General features: G+C 44.7%; 1 protein-coding gene across 8 annotated transcripts in view; it reads right to left on the bottom strand.

The window, feature by feature from the left end:
- LOC143765697 (uncharacterized) overlaps positions 1-17,319 on the bottom strand; it is a 247,057-nt gene that overhangs the window by 21,086 nt on the left and 208,652 nt on the right. The gene's annotated exons all lie outside the window — the stretch shown is intronic.

Consider the following 17,319-nt stretch of genomic DNA (forward strand, 5'->3'; position numbering starts at 1 on the left):
TATCCCATACCTTCCGTCGTTCTGGTCACGTCCCATGATGTAAATCCATCTGAAGGGGTTAAATCATTTTACACCCAGGAGCTCTGCTAATGCAGTGCTCGTGGATGTAAAACCCCAGGGAATGAATGGAAAGCAGGGGAATGTCCTGTAGTTACCTTGAGTCGCGGTGATGCGCCCTCTGCTGGATGTCCTCATACGAACTCGAGCCTGGGAAAAGTTCCCAATTGAATTACCGGCTTTTATGATATCTAGCGCTGTCTGAAAAATAAATATATATATATGTGTGTCTCAATGACACATTATATATATATATACAGCAGTCATGGCCAAAAGTATTCACACCCCTGCAATTCTGTCAGAGAATACTCAGTTTCTTCCTGAAAATGATTGCAAACACAAATTCTTTGTTATTATTATCATCATTTAATTTGTCTTAAATGAAAAAACACAAACGAGAATGAAGCAAATAGCAAAACTCCAAAAATGGGCCAGACAAAAGTATTGGCACCCTCAGCCTAATACTTGGTTGCACAACCTTTAGCCAAAATAACTGCGACCAACCGCTTCCGGTAACCATCAATGAGTTTCTTACAATGCTCTGCTGGAATTTTAGACCATTCTTCTTTGGCAAACTGCTCCAGGTCCCTGATATTTGAAGGGTGCCTTCTCCAAACTGCCATTTTTAGATCTCTCCAAAGGTGTTCTATGGGTTCAGGTCTGGACTCATTGCTGGCCACCTTAGAAGTCTCCAGTGCTTTCTCTCAAACCATTTTCTAGTGGTTTTTGAAGTGTGTTTTGGGTCATTGTCCTGCTGGAAGACCCATTACCTCTGAGGGAGACCCAGCTTTCTCACACTGGGCCCTACATTATGCTGCAAAATTTGTTGGTAGTCTTCAGACTTCATAAAGCCATGCACACGGTCAAGCAGTCCAGTGCCAGAGGCAGCAAAGCCACCCCAAAACATCAGGGAACCTCCGCCATGTTTGACTGTAGGGACCGTGTTATTTTCTTTGAATGCCTCTTTTTTTCTCCCGTAAACTCTATGTTGATGCCTTTGCCCAAAAAGCTCTACTTTTGTTTCATCTGACCAGAGAACATTCTTCCAAAACGTTTTAGGCTTTTTCAGGTAAATTTTGGCAAACTCCACTCTGGCTTTTTTATGTCTCGGGGTAAGAAGTACGGTCTTCCTGGGTCTCCTACCATACAGTCCCTTTTTATTCAGATGCCGACGGATAGTACGGGTTGACACTGTTGTACCCTCAGACTGCAGGGCAGCTTGAACTTGTTTGGATGTTAGTCGAGGTTCTTTATCCAACATACGCACAATTTTGTGTTGAAATCTCTTGTCAATTTTTCTTTTCCGTCCACATCTTGGGAGGTTAGCCACAGTGCCATGGGCTTTAAACTTCTTGATGACACTGCGCACGGTAGACACAGGAACATTCAGGTCTTTGGAGATGGACTTATAGCCTTGAGATTGCTCATGCTTCCTCACAATTTGGTTTCTCAAGTCCTCAGACAGTTCTTTGGTCTTCTATCTTTTCTCCATGCTCAATGTGGTACACACAAGGACACAGGACAGAGGTTGAGTCAACTTTAATCCATGCCAACTGGCTGCAAGTGTGATTTAGTTATTGCCAACACCTGTTAGGTGCCACAGGTAAGTTACAGGTGCTGTTAATTACACAAATTAGATAAGCATCACATGATTTTTCGAACAGTGCCAATACTTTTGTCCACCCCCTTTTTTATGTTTGGTGTAGAATTATATTCAATTTGGCTTTAGGACAATTCTTTTTGTGTTTTTTTCATTTAAGACAAATTAAATGAAGATAATAATACCAAAGAATTTGTGTTTGCAATCATTTTCAGGAAGAAACTGAGTATTATCTGACAGAATTGCAGGGGGTGTCAATACTTTTGGTCATGACTGATATATATATATAAATATATATATATTTATAGATACTGTATATATGTTTTAATGAACATTTGAGCACATAAATCCATTAGATGTCGATTTTGCAAGCCTACGAGAAAATATTGCAGTACGGATGCCATACGGATTACATACGGAGGATGACATGCGCAAAATACAGTGCCACACCCTGCCTACGGATGACATACGGACCACTATTTTGGGAACATTTCTGCGTGTTACGGCCATAAAAAACGGACCGTATTTTCATACGCTGAGTGTGACGCCGGCCTACGAGAGAGAAAATGTGATAGAAGAGTGGGAGTACGAGTGGATGCAAGTGTTAGGCCGGGGTCACAGTAGCGTATTGCATCCGATGAGAGAGCATCGGATGCGATATGCTAATGAGCTACTGCTCTGCTGCGAGCGGGAGCCGAGTGTCATGCGTCTGTGCTCCGAGCCTCTCGCACAGAGCGGATCGGAGCACAGCTGCGGAGGAGGCGGAGAAACTAATTTCTCCATCTCCTCCATTGCCGGGGTCAGCGTTTAACGCACATCATTGCGTTATTGCATTGATATCCAAGTGATGTGTGCTGTTTCATTCGCACCCATAGGCTTATATGGGTGCGAGTGAGCTGACAGTCGGCCGAGTGTCCGTGACAATCGCAGCATGCTGCGATTGTCTCGAACCGGGGAAAACGGTGGACAAAAAATCGGCTGCTGGGAGCTGCCCCATAATTTAACATTGGTCCGAGTGCAATGCAAATTTATTTATTTTTTTTCGCATTGCACTCGTCCGTTTAAGTCGCCAGTGTGACCTCGGCCTTAGTGGAGCAACATATTTCTGATAACGAAGGAAGGAGTTATCAGAAAGTCCAGACTAAACCTTAACCCCTTAAGCTCCGAGGGTGGTTTGCACGTTAATGACCGGGCCAATTTTTACAATTCTGACCACTGTCCCTTTATGAAGTTATAACTCTGGAACGCTTCAACGGATCCCGGTGATTCTGACAATGTTTTCTCAAGACATATTGTACTTCATGATAGTGGTAAAATTTATTTGATATTACCTGCGTTTATTTGTGAAAAAAAGGAAATTTGGCAAAAATTTCGCAATTTTCCAACTTTTAATTTTTATGCCCTTAAATCACAGAGATATGTCACACAAAATACTTAATAAGTAACATTTCCCACATGTGTACTTTACATCAGCACAATTTTGGAAACAACATTTTTTTTTTGTTAGGGAGTTATAAGGGTTAAAAGTTGACCAGCAATTTCTCATTTTTACAACACAATTTTTTTCTTTAGGGACCACATCACATTTGAAGCCATTTTGAGGGGTCTATATGATAGAAAATAACCAAGTGTAACACCATTCTAAAAACTGCACCCCTCAAGGTGCTCAAAACCACATTCAAGAAGTTTATTAACCCTTCGGGTGTTTCACAGGAAATTTTGGAATGTTTAAAAAAAACAATTAATTATGTTTCACAAAAAATTTACTTCAGCTCCAATTTGTTTTATTTTACCAAGGGTAACAGGAGAAAATGGACCCCAAAAGTTGTTGTACAATTTGTCCTGAGTACCCCGATACCCCATATGTGGGGGTAAACCACTGTTTGGGTGCATGGCAGAGCTCGGAAGGGAAGGAGCGCCATTTGACTTTTCAATGCAAAATTGGCTGGAATTGAGATGGGACGCCATGTTGCGTTTGGGGAGCCACTAATGTGCCTAAACATTGAAACCCCCCACAAGTGACACCATTTTGGAAAGTAAACCCCCTAAGGAACTTATCTAGATGTGTGGTGAGCACTTTGACCCACCAAGTGCTTCACAGAAGTTTATAATGTAGAGCCGTAAAAATAAAAAATAATAATTTTTCACAAAAATGAACTTTTCGCCCCCAATTTTTTATTTTCCCAAGGTTACCAGAAGAAATTGTACCCCAAACGTTGTTGTGTTTGGAGAGCCCCTGATGTGCCTAAACATTGAAACCCCCACAAGTGACACCATTTTGGAAAGTAGACTCCCTAAGGAACTCATCTAGATGTGTTGTGAGAGCTCTGAACCCCCAAGTGTTTCACTACAGTTTATAACGCAGAGCCGTGAAAATAAAAATGCTTTTTTTTTCCCACAAAAATTATTTTTTAGCCCCGTTTTGTATTTTCCCAAGGGTTACAGGAGAAATTGGACCCCAAAAGATGTTGTCCAATTTGTCCTGAGTACGCTGATACCCCATATGTGGGGGGGAACCACCGTTTGGGCGCATGGGAGAGCTCGGAAGGGAAGGAGCGCCATTTGAAATGCAGACTTAGATGGAATGGTCTGACGGCGTCACGTTGCATTTGCAGAGCCCCTAATGTACCTAAACTGTAGAAACCCCCGACAAGTGACCCCATATTGGAAACTAGACCCCCCAAGGAACTTATCTAGATGTGTTGAGAGAACTTTGAACCCCCAAGTGTTTCACTACAGTTTATAACGCAGAGCCGTGAAAATAAAAAATATACATATTTTTTTACACAAAAATTATTTTTTAGCCCCCAGTTTTGTATTTTCCCAAGGGTATCAGGAGAAATTGGACCCCAAAAGTTGTCCAATGTGTCCTGAGTACGCTGATACCCCATATGTTGGGGTACACCCGTTTGTGCGCACGGGAGAGCTCGGAAGGGAAGGAGCACTGTTTTACTTTTTCAACGCAGAATGGGCTGGAATTGAGATCGGACGCAATGTCGCGTTTGGAGAGCCCCTGATGTGCCTAAACAGTGGAAACCTCCCAATTATAACTGAAACCCTAATACAAACACACCCCTAACCCCTAATCTCAACTGTTAGCCTAACCACACCCCTAACCCTGACACACCCCTAACCCTATTCCCAACCGTAAATGTAATCCAAACCCTAACCCTAACTTTAGCCCCAACCCTAACCCTAACCCTAGCCCTAAGCCTAACCCTAATGTGAAAATGCAAATAAATACATTTTTTTTAATTTTTTAATTTTTCGTAACTAAGGGGGTGATGAAGGGGGGTTTGATTTACTATTTATAGCGCGTTTTCTAGCGGATTTTTGATTTGCAGCCGTCACACACTAAAAGACGCTTTTTATTGCAAAAAATGTTTTTTGCGTTACCACATTTTGAGTGCTATAATTTTTCCATATTTTGGTCCACAGTGATGTGGGTCTTGTTTTTTGCGGGACGTGTTGACGTTTTTATTGGTAACATTTTCGGGCACGTGACATTTTTTGATCGCTTTTTATTCCGATTTTTGTGAGGCAGAATGACCAAAAACCAGCTATTCATGAATTTCTTTTGGGGGGGGCGTTTATACCGTTCCGCGTTTGGTAAAATGGATAAAGCAGTTTTATTCTTCAGGTCAGTAAGATTACAGCGATACCTCATTTATATCATTTTTTTATGTTTTGGTGCTTTTATACGATAAAAACTATTTTATAGAAAAAATAATTATTTTGCATCGCTTTATTCTGAGGACTATAACTTTTTTATTTTTTCGCTGATGATGCTGTATGGCGGCTCGTCTTTTGCGGGACAAGATGACATTTTCAGCGGTACCATGGTTATTTATTTCCGTCTTTTTGACGTTGTTATTCCACTTTTTGTTCGGCGGTATGATAATAAAGCGTTGTTTTTTGCCTTGTTTTTTTTACGGCGTTCACTGAAGGGGTTAACTAGTGGGACAGTTTTATAGGTCGGGTCGTTACGGACGCGTCGATACTAAATATGTGTATTTTTATTTATTTATTTTTTTTATTTAGCTAAAGGAATGTATTCATTGGAACAATATTTTTTTTTATTATTATCATTTAGGATTTTTTTTTTTTTTTACACCTGTAATTTTTTTTTTTTTTTTTACATTTTAACTTTGCCCCAGGGGGGGCATCACAGTAAAGTGACAGATCGCCGATCTGACACTTTGCTGTGCACTGTGTCAGATCGGCGATCTGACGTGCACAGCTCCAGGCTTCCTGGCGCCTGCTCTGAGCAGGTGCTGTGAAGCCACCTCCCTGCAGGACCCGGATGCAGCCCCGCGGCCATTTTGGATCCGGGGCTTGCAAGGAGGAGATGTTCGGTACAAGGTGAGCACATCGCCTTGTACCGATCGTCTCAGGGAAGCACGCAGGGAGTCCCCTCCCTGCGCGATGCTTCCCTATACCGCTGGAACACTGCGATGATGTTTGATCGCAGTGTGCCGGGGGTTAATGTGCCGGCGGCGGTCCGTGACCGCTCCTGGCACATAGTGCCGGATGTCAGCTGCGATAGTCAGCCGACACCCGGCCGCGATCGGCCACGCTCACGGGGGGATGATCGCGCTGGACGTACTATTCCGTCCTTGGGAAGTAGGGCCCACCCCACATGGACGGAATAGTATGTCCAATGACAGAAAGGGGTTAATACCCATGGCCCCTCCCAGACTATGAATATCAGTCCGCAGTTGTCTGCTTAGCCTTTACTGGCTATAAAAATAAGGCGACCCCCCCCAAAAAAAAAATGACGTGGGGTCCCGCTGTATTTTATAGCCAGAAAGGCTATGCAGACAGTGGCGGGCTGATATTCATAGCCTACAGAGGGGCCATGGATATTTGCCCCCCCGGCTATAAATACCAGCCCGCAGCCGCCCCAGAAATGGCACCAATTCCAGCACTTAGCCCCTCTCTTCCCACTCCCCTGTAGCGGTGGGATATGGGGTAATAAGGGGGGTTAATGTCACCTTGCTAATGTAAGGTGCCATTAAGCCTGGTTAAAAATGGAGAGGCGTCAATAAGACGCCTATCCATTACTAATCCTATAGTAGTGAAAGGGTTAAAAAAAAACCCACAGCCATAAAAAATTATTTTAATATTCTTAATTTAACCAAACTTACCATACTCGATCGCCTGCAAAAAAAATTAAAATTAATAAACCGTATACTCACTTTCCGCTGTCGTCCAATTAATAACGAGTGTCCCACGACAATCTCACCTATAGAACAGTGACATCGGGTGATGTCACTGCTCTATAGACCTTCAGTGACACACTGACAGGAGACAATGGCTCCTGCAGCGCATCACTGAAGAGGTTACCCGAGTTCAGGGTCTCACGTTATGGAAATGCTGAGTGGGCATTTTCCCACACAGCAGTGCCACAAGTGAGACTAGGGACTATTTCTCACAGGGGCGGAGGAATACATTGCGGAAGGATACCTTCCGTCATTGTATTCCTGGAGCCCCTGTAAAGTGGTCGCATCAGCTGATGTGGCACTCGTATTAATTGGATATCTGCAGATCAGGGAGTATATTGTTTGTTTATTATTTTAATAATTTTTACAGGTGACAATGGCTTCAGGGATCAAGGTGACAAGGTGATGGTGAGTATGTACTCTATGTTGTATGTACTGTATGTCTGTATGTATTGTATGTAATGTATGAATGTACTGTATGTATGTTATATGTTGTAGTACTGTTATATGTTGTAGTACTGTTATATGTTGTATGTACTGTTATATGTTGTATGTACTGTTATATGTTGTATGTACTGTTGTATGTTGTATGTACTGTTATGTTGTATGTACTGTTATGTTGTATGTACTGTTGTATGTACTGTTGTATGTTGTATGTACTGTTGTATGTTGTATGTACTGTTGTATGTTGTATGTACTGTTATGTTGCATGCACTGTTGTATGTACTGTATGTGTTGTATGTTGTATGTACTGTTGTATGGACTATTGTATGTTGTATGTACTATTGTAGGTACTGTTGTATGTACTATTATATGTTGTATGTACTGTTATGTTTGTGTTTTTTTTTTTTTTTTTACAATCAACACATTAGCCGGATGATGGGACTACTACTGTCCCATCATTGGCTAATGTGTCAATCACTGTCACTATAGCAGGCATAGCCCGATGGGACTTGTAGTCCCATCGGACAATGCCTGCACACACACACACGCCCCGGCAGACGCCCCGCACAGACCCCCGACAGCCCCGCAGACCCACACACACACACGCAGACCCTGCCTGCACACAGACACGCACAGTCTCCGCCCACACACTTCCCTCCTTCCGATCTGCAGTGTTTCCCCCGCAGCTAAACCCTAGATCTTTTCTACATCTGCGGTTTTGCTGCGGATGTGCCCGACTCAATGCAAGTCAATGGGTGCAGAAACGCTGCAGATCCGCACAAAGAATTGACAAGCTGCGGAAAAAACAACACTGCTCGTTTTTTTCCGCAGCATGTGTATAGTGGATTGGGTTTTCCATAGGTTTACATGGTACTGTAAACAGCATGGGGAAACTGCTGCAGATCAGCAGAGTCAAAAACGCCACGTATCCGCGGTAAAATCCGCAACGTGTGAACATGGCCTAAGTGGACAGTTTGAGTTCACAGAGGTTTGACTTACGTGGAGTTATATTCTGTTGTTTAAGTGTTCCCTTTATTTTTTTGAGCAGTGTGTGTATATATATATATATATATATATATATATATATATATATATATATACATATACAGCACGGACCAAAAGTTTGGACACACCTCATTTAAAGATTTTTCTGTAATTTCATGACTGTGAAAATTGTACATTCACACAGTAGGCATCAAAGCTATGAATTAATGAATTAACACATGTGGAATTATATACTCAACAAAAAAGTGTGAAACAACTGAAATTATGTCTTATATTCTAGGTTCTTCAAAGTAGCCACCTTTTGCTTTGATAACTGCTTTGCACACTCTTGGCATTCTCTTGATGAGCTTCAAGAGGTAGTCACTGGGAATGGTCTTCCAACAATCTTGAAGGAGTTCCCAGAGATGCTTAGCACTTGTTGGCCCTTTTGCCTTCATTCTGCGGTCCAGCTCACCCCAAACCATCTCGATTGAGTTCAGGTCTGGTGACTGTGGAGGCCAGGTCATCTGGCGTAGCACCCCATCACTCTCCTTCTTGGTCAAATAGCCCTTACACAGCCTGGAGGTGTTTTTGGGGTCATTGTCCTGTTGAAAAATAAATGATGGTCCAACTAAACGCAAACCGGATGGAATAACATGCCGCTGCAAGATGCTGTGGTAGCCATGCTGGTTCAGTATGCCTTCATTTTTTAATAAATCCCCAACAGTATCACCAGCAAAGCACCATCACACCTCCTCCTCTATGCGTCACAGTGGGAACCAGGTATGTAGAGTCCATCCGTTCACCTTTTCTGCGTCGCACAAAGACGCGGTGGTTGGAACCAAAGATCTCAAATTTGGACTCATCAGACCAAAGCACAGATTTCCACTGGTCTCATGTCCATTCCTTGTGTTCTTTAGCCCAAACAAGTCTCTTCTGCTTGTTGCCTGTCCTTAGCAGTGGTTTCCTAGCAGCTATTTTACCATGAAGGCCTGCTGCACAAAGTCTCCTCTTAAGGGCTTGTTTCCACATGCGAGAATCACGTCCGTGTCTCGCATGTAGAAACCAAGCTCTGGTGTCTGCACTCAGGAGCGGAGCTGTGCGGCTCCATGTGTTCCTATGCGGCCGCACGCTCTGCTCCGGAGTGCAGACACCAGAGCTTGGTTTCTACATGCGAGACACGGACGTGATTCTCGCATGTGGAAACAAGCCCTAACAGTTGTTGTAGAAATGTGTCTGCTGCTAGAACTCTGTGTGGCATTGACTTGGTCTCTAATCTGAGCTGCTGTTAACCTGCGATATCTGAGGCTGGTGACTCGGATAAACTTATCCTCAGAAGCAGAGGTGACTCTTGGTCTTCTTTTCCTGGGGCGGTCCTCATGTGAGCCAGTTTCTTTGTAGTTTTTGCCACTGCTCTTGGGGACACTTTCAAAGTTTTCCCAATTTTTCGGACTGACTGACCTTCATTTCTTAAAATAATGATGGCACTCGTTTTTCTTTACTTGGCTGCTTTTTCTTGCCATAATACAAATTCTAACAGTCTATTCAGTAGGACTATCAGCTGTGTATCCACCAGACTTCTGCACAACACAACTGAGTGTCCCAACCCCATTTATAAGGCAAGAAATCCCACTTATTAAACCTGACAGGGCACACCTGTGAAGTGAAAACCATTCCCGGTGACTACCTCTTGAAGCTCATCAAGAGAATGGCAAGAGTGCTCAAAGCAGTCATCAAAGCAAAAGGTGGCTACTTTGAAGAATCTAGAATATAAGGCATAATTTCAGTTGTTTCACACTTTTTTGTTAAGTATATAATTCCACATGTGTTAATTCATAGTTTTGATGCCTTCAGTGTGAATGTACAATTTTCATAGTCATGAAAATACAGAAAAATCTTTAAATGAGAAGATGTGTCCAAACGTTTGGTCTGTACTGTGCATGTGTATATATATATATATATATATATATATATATATATATATATATATATATATATATATATATATATATATATACTAATGAACCCGTTCTACGCCCGGGTGGCGAGCATTTATTTTGGTATATGGTCTCCATCCTGGTATGTGGTGCTTCCATCCTGTGCCCTAATCTAGTCATGTGCAGTCCCCATCTAGTAATGTGCTACTCTCTTCCTGAGCCCTCATCCTGTCATGTGCTCCCATCCTGCACCCCAATCTTGTTATGCGGTGCTCCCATCCTGCGCCCCCGTTCTGTCATGTGCTGCTCCCATCCTGCGAGCCCGTTCTGTCATGTGCTGCTCCCATCCTGTGTGCCCGTTCTGTCATGTGGTAATCCCATCCTGCGCCCCGTTCTGTCATGTGCTCCCATCATGCACCCCCATTCTGTAATGTGCTGCTCCCATCCATATGCCCAGTATACCGCTCCATAAAGGTTGATGGCCCCCATAAGATGCTCCATAGTATATGCCCCTTATGCTGCTCCATAAAGGTTGATGGCCCCCATAAGATGCTCCATAGAATTATATGCCCCGTATGCTGCTGCGATATAAAAAAAAGACATACTCACCTATCGTCGATGGGCGCTGAGTGCTGGAGCAGGCGGGGATACCGGCGCGCTATGGGGGTCAGGTGCCGGTATCGCCGCTGGTTCAGGCCCCCGGCAATTGCTATATTCACCTGCCCCCCATTCCACCGCAGCGCGCCGATCCTTCTTCCGGGTGCCCTGGCTATGACTGTTCAGTCAGAGGGCGGCGCCGGCGCGCACTAATCGCGTCATTGTGACCTCTGACCTGAACGTCACAGGCAGAGAACGCGGAAGACGGTGGCATGCAGCGGTGGAACGGGGACAGGTGAGTATAGCATACTCACCCTCCTGGCACGTCCCTGCTTCTCCGTCGGAGATCACGGTATGCATTCAGTGCTTACGCATACCGCAATCTCCTCTGGGCTGCGTCACTCTGTAGGGTCCAGACTGTGCAGGCGCTTTCACAGTCTATAAAGTGGTGGGACAGAGTGACGCTCCCAGCATTATATTATATATAACTAGATGGTGGCCCGATTCTAACGCATCGGGTATTCTAGAATATGTATGTAGTTTATTTATGAAGATTTAAGAATAATGCAATGAATACACATTATATATATATATATATATATATATATATATATATATATATATATATACACACACACAAATATATATATATATATATATATATATATATATATATATATATGTATATTGAAAAAATTAGAACAGCACCATATTACCACACTTGCAGTGCAGAGCTTCCCAAGCCAGTATTTCAGTGGCTCCAACAATATAAGAAAAAAGGAAAACAGCACAAAAAGTAACAAAAAAGTGGGTCTTTAATGCCTGAATGGCGTGGCGACGTTTCGGATTTTCCAATCCTTTTTCAATCATTAAATTTTAATGAAAGAAGTACATCGACACTATAATATACTAGCTATTGAACCCGTTCTACGCCCGGGTGGCGAGCATTTATATTGGTATATGGTCTCCATCCTGGTATGTGTTGCTTCCATCCTGCGCCCTAATCTTGTCATGTGCTGCTACCATCTTGTGCCCCCATCCTGTTTTGTGTGCCTCCATCTTGTGATGTGCTACTGTCTTCCTGAGCACTCATCCTGTCACATGCTCCCATCCTGTACCCCAATCCTGTCACGTGGTGGTCCCATCCTGTACCCCAATCCTGCCATGTGGTGCTCCCATACTCCACCCCAATCCTGTCATGTGCTGCTACCATCATGCGCCCCCATCCTGTTATGTGCTACTATCTTCCTGAGCCCTCATCCTGTCATGTGCTCCCATCCTGCGCCCCCATGCTGTCATGTGGTGCTCCCATCCTGCACCCCCATGCTGTCATGTGCTGCTCCCATCCTGCGCCCTCATCCTGTCATGTAGTGCTTGCATCCTGCACCCACATGTTGTCATGTGCTGCTCCCATCCTGCGCCTCCATTTTGGTTATGTGCTGCTCCCATCCTGCGCCCCATCCTTTCATGTGCTGCTCCCATCCTGCGCCCTTATCCTGCCATGTGCTGCTCCTATCTTGTGCCCCCATCCTGTCATGTGCTGCTCCCATCCTGTCATGTGCTGCTGCCATCCTGCTCCCCTGTTCTGTCATGTGCTGCTCCCATCCTGCGCCTCCGTTCTGTCATGTGCTGCTCCCATCCTGAGCCCCGATTCTGTCATGTGCTGCTGCCATCCTGCGCCTTCATTGTCATGTGCTGCTCCCATCCTACCCCCCGTTCTGTCATGTGCTGCTCCCATCCTGTGCCCCCATGCTGTCATGCGCTGCTCCCATCTTGAGCCCCCATTCTGTCATGTACTGCTCCCATCCTACGCCCCAGTTCTGTCATGTGCTGCTACCATCCTGCGGCCCCATTCTGTCATGTGCTGCTGCCATCCTGCGCCCCCATTCTGACATGTGCTGCACCCATCCTGCGCCTCCATTCTGTCTTTTGCTGCTCCCATCCTGCGCCCCCATCCTGTCATGTGCTGCTCCCATCCTGCGCCCCCGTTCTGTCATGTGCTGCTGCCATCCTGCACCCCCGTTCTGTCATGTGCTGCCCTATTCTGTCATGTGCTGCTCTATTCTGTCATGCGCTGCTCCCATCCTGCGCCACAGTTCTGTAATGTGCTGCTCCCATCCTGCGCCACAGTTCTGTAATTTGCTGCTCCCATCCATATGCCCCATACGCTGCTCCATAAAGGTTGTTGGCCCCCATAAGATGCTCCATAGTATATGCCTCATATGCTGCTCCATTATGGTTGATGGCCCCCATAAGATGCTCCATAGTATATGCCTCATATGCTGCTCCATTATGGTTGATGGCCCCCATAAGATGCTCCATAGTATATGCCTCATATGCTGCTCCATTATGGTTGATGGCCTCCATAAGATGCTCCATAGTATTATATGCCCTGTATGCTGCTCCATTATGGTTGATGGCCCCCATAAGATACTCCATAGTATTATATGCCCTGTATGCTGCTCCATTATGGTTGATGGCCCCCATAAGATGCTCCATAGTATTATATGCCTTGTATGCTGCTCCATTATGGTTGATGGCCCCCATAAGATGCTCCATAGTATTATATGCCCTGTATGCTGCTCCATTACGGTTGATGGCCCCCATAAGATGCTCCATAGTATTATATGCCTTGTATGCTGCTCCATTATGGTTGATGGCCCCCATAAGATGCTCCATAGTATTATATGCCTTGTATGCTGCTCCATTATGGTTGATGGCCCCCATAAGATGCTCCATAGTATTATATGCCCTGTATGCTGCTCCATTATGGTTGATGGTCCCCATAAGATGCTCCATAGTATTATATGCCCCATACGCTGCTCCATTATGGTTGATGGCCCCCATAAGATGCTCCATAGTATTATATGCCCCATACGCTGCTCTATTATGGTTGATGGCCCCCATAAGATGCTCCATAGGATTATATGCCCTGTATGCTGCTCCATTATGGTTGATGGCCCCCATAAGATGCTCCATAGTATTATATGCCCTGTATGCTGCTGCAATAAAAAAAAAAAATAACATACTCACCTATCGTCGCTGGGCGCCGAGTGCCGGGGGCCTGAGCAGGCGGGTACACCGGCGCGCTGTGGGGTTCAGGTGCTGGAGTCGACGCTGGCTCAGGCCCCCGGCACTTGCTAGTCACCTGGCCCTGATCCAGTGCTGCGTGCCGCTCCATCTTCCGGGTCCTCTGGCTGTGACTGTTCAGAGGGCGGCGCGCATTAAGCGCGTCATCACGCCCTCTGACCTGAACATCACAGGCAGAGGATGTGGACGACGGAGCGGCCCGCATCACTGGAACGGGACAGGTAAATATAGCATACTCACCCTCCTGGCACGTCCCTGCTTCTCCGTTGGAGATCGCAGTGTGCGTTCAGTGCTTACGCATACCGCAATCTCCTGGGAGAGTCACTCTGTGGGGTCCAGACTGCGCCGGCGCTTGCGCAGTCTATAAAGGCTTCGGACAGAGTGACGCTCCCAGCGTTATATTATAGATTTGTTAACAATATCAACCCAAAATATTTTTGTACACCACATTGACGGACTGAACGTGTTCAGTAAACGTGAGTGAACTATGTTGTACTGTGACTGACAGAACTTGTTCAGTAAACGTGACTGAACTACGTGGCACTGTGACTGACAGAACTTGTTCAGTAAACGTGACTGAACTACGTGGCACTGTGACTGACAGAACTTGTTCAGTAAATGTGACTGAACTATGTGGCGACCAATCAGCGACGCGGGATTTCCGTTACAGACAGACAGAATTAGACGATTATATAGTAGACGTACTCTGTGTATATTTCTATCTATTCTATTCTAACCTGTCAGTGTGATTTTACTGTATGCAGCACATGAATTATTGGCTTTTCAAAGGACACCAGTGCGTAAAAATCTGACAGCACTCGCATGGTCCGAGTGCTGTGCGTTTTTTTTTTCTCGCATCCATTGACTTGCATTGGCGACTCTCGTCCGAGATACTGCGATTTTTTTATTTTTTTTTCTCAGTCCGATTTCAGCTGAGAAAAATCGCAGATGAGATGTAACTCATTGAATAACATTGGTCAGAGTGCAATTTTTCTAGGATTGCACTTGTCCGTTTTTCTCACAAATGAGTATGAGCTCAAAGTAACATAATCCACCCAATTATAGTGTCTGCAGTGAGAAAACACAGATCCATGTTTTGCATCTATGACAGTGGGGAGGGGCTTACAAACTTACACCAACAAGGGAGACGAGGTGAGGGGTTAATTAACGACATGTGCTGTTTTCTAGATTCTGGAATTTTACCTGTTTTAGGTCAAATATAAGGCAATAATTTTACAAAAAATCACGTTATAGGATTGCTAAGCTGAAGAAATTTTAGAACTGCATGCATTAAAGTCAAGTTTTTGTTTATCCTTATAAGGACACTATTTGCCTCCTTTCACCTATTACTGGGCTGTCTTTGGGTGAATATATTTTTATGCCCAGCTATATATTCTATCATTGGCTCTGGTATTAGTAGAATCAACCGGCTATACACAGTATAGTGGACAACCATCATTTCAAAACTATACATGGATTTTCCTTTGCAATGGACCAACGTTCTATCCCTCATATAACTCTACAAAAATACAAGCAAAAAACAAGAAAAATTCCTGCAGTCCTAAAGGCCAAAATATGCCAAGTTTTGAAGGGGCCCTACAGTCATGCGTTAACAGCTAGACATAAGACAGCATGCATATTGCTAATATCATCTTTGTCCTCATTCTGATTTAAATGTCAGAACACAGGTGCAACAAAGGAGTCAGTCCGTACAAAGTCAAACATGAGACTCTATCAGAGTGGTGCAGTCCCTGCCCTGATCTAGGATCTTCACCATATTGGATAAATATGCACAACCAGCTAAAGAGCTTGGCGTTGCCCGGGCATAGCAACTAACTGTGGTTAGTTATAACAAATTATAATGATTATATTGCACATAAAAACATTTCACATCATATATTCAACACTACAGATTTGCAACACAAATTAACTAAATGATTACCCAAGTATTGATAGTATTTTATTTTTAACTCATTCAAGAGCCTTTTGATAAACAACATTTTTGCTTTTTCTTTCCGATGCAAAGATGAACAGATTTTAGGCAGTTGCAACTGTTGAACAGGCCAAGTAAAGTTGGCCATAAGAAAAGCATGGAGATTGTAAATCGATCCCTACTACTTTCAAAGACTGTCCCTGAGCCTTGTTAATGGACATTACAAATGCCAGTCAAACTGGAAACTGGAGGCGTTTAAAATCAAAAGGCAAATCAGATGGAATGAGTGGAATTCTTGGAATGAAAATGTCCTCTTCTTTGGCACATCCTGTCAAAATGGTTGCTTCGATTCTCATGTCTGCAAGTCTTGCTTCTCTCTGCTGAGACATTTCAGTGGCCCTTGAGGAAGCTGTTCTTATTCTCATGTCTGCAAGTCTTAGGCTACGTTCACATTTGCGTTGTGCGCCGCAGCGTCGACGACGCAACGCACAACGCAAACAAAAACGCAACAAAACGCATGCACAACGCTGCGTTTTGCGACGCATGCGTCCTTTTTTTGCTTGATTTTGGACGCACAAAAAATGCAACTTGTAGCGTCCTCTGCGCCATGACGCGTGCGCCGCAGGGACGCATGCGTCGCAAAATGCAAGTGCAACGCATGTCCATGCGCCCCCATGTTAAATATAGGGGCGCATGACGCATGCGGCGACGCTGCGGCGCCCGACGCTGCGGCGCAGAACGCTAATGTGAACGTAGACTTACTTCTCTCTGCTGAGACATTTCAGTGGTCCTTGAGGAAGCAGCTCTTACCTACCTTTCTTCCATTTCTGTACTGATTTCTTGTAAGTCTTGTCTCCCTTTCAGTAAGTCTTGCTTATTGAGGCATAATACAGCTTTTCTCTTAGAGAAAGCAGATTTCAACCTTGTGGGAGTGCAATACCATTGAGCTAGAAATTTTAAAGAAGGACTAATTTAGACTGACATTAGTTGTAGCTGTCTAAACCAGTCTTCAGGATTTTGCTAAGTAAACTACAGGCATTGTTAGGTTGGCGCTCTTACACCGATTAAAATGATACCTGGGTGGGAGAAATCCGTCTTATGTTTCTTTTTTAACCCCTTTCTGACATCGGATGTACTATCCCGTCGAGGTGGGGTGGGCCCGTATGACCACCGACGGGATAGTACGTCCAGCGCGATCGCCCGTGTTCACAGGGGGAGCGCGGCCGATCGCGGCCGGGTGTCAGCTGACTATCGCAGCTGACATCCGGCACTATGTGCCAGGAGCGGTCACGGACCGCCCCCGGCACATTAACCCCCGGCACACTGCGATCAAACATGATCGCAGTGTTCCGGCGGTATAGGGAAGCATCGCGCAGGGAGGGGGCTCCCTGCGAGCTTCCCTGAGACCCCCGGAGCAACGCGATGTGACTGCGTTGCTCCGAGGGTCTCTTACCT

This window comes from Ranitomeya variabilis, chromosome 4 (assembly GCF_051348905.1).
Source record: "Ranitomeya variabilis isolate aRanVar5 chromosome 4, aRanVar5.hap1, whole genome shotgun sequence".
Taxonomy (NCBI): Eukaryota; Metazoa; Chordata; class Amphibia; order Anura; family Dendrobatidae; genus Ranitomeya; species Ranitomeya variabilis.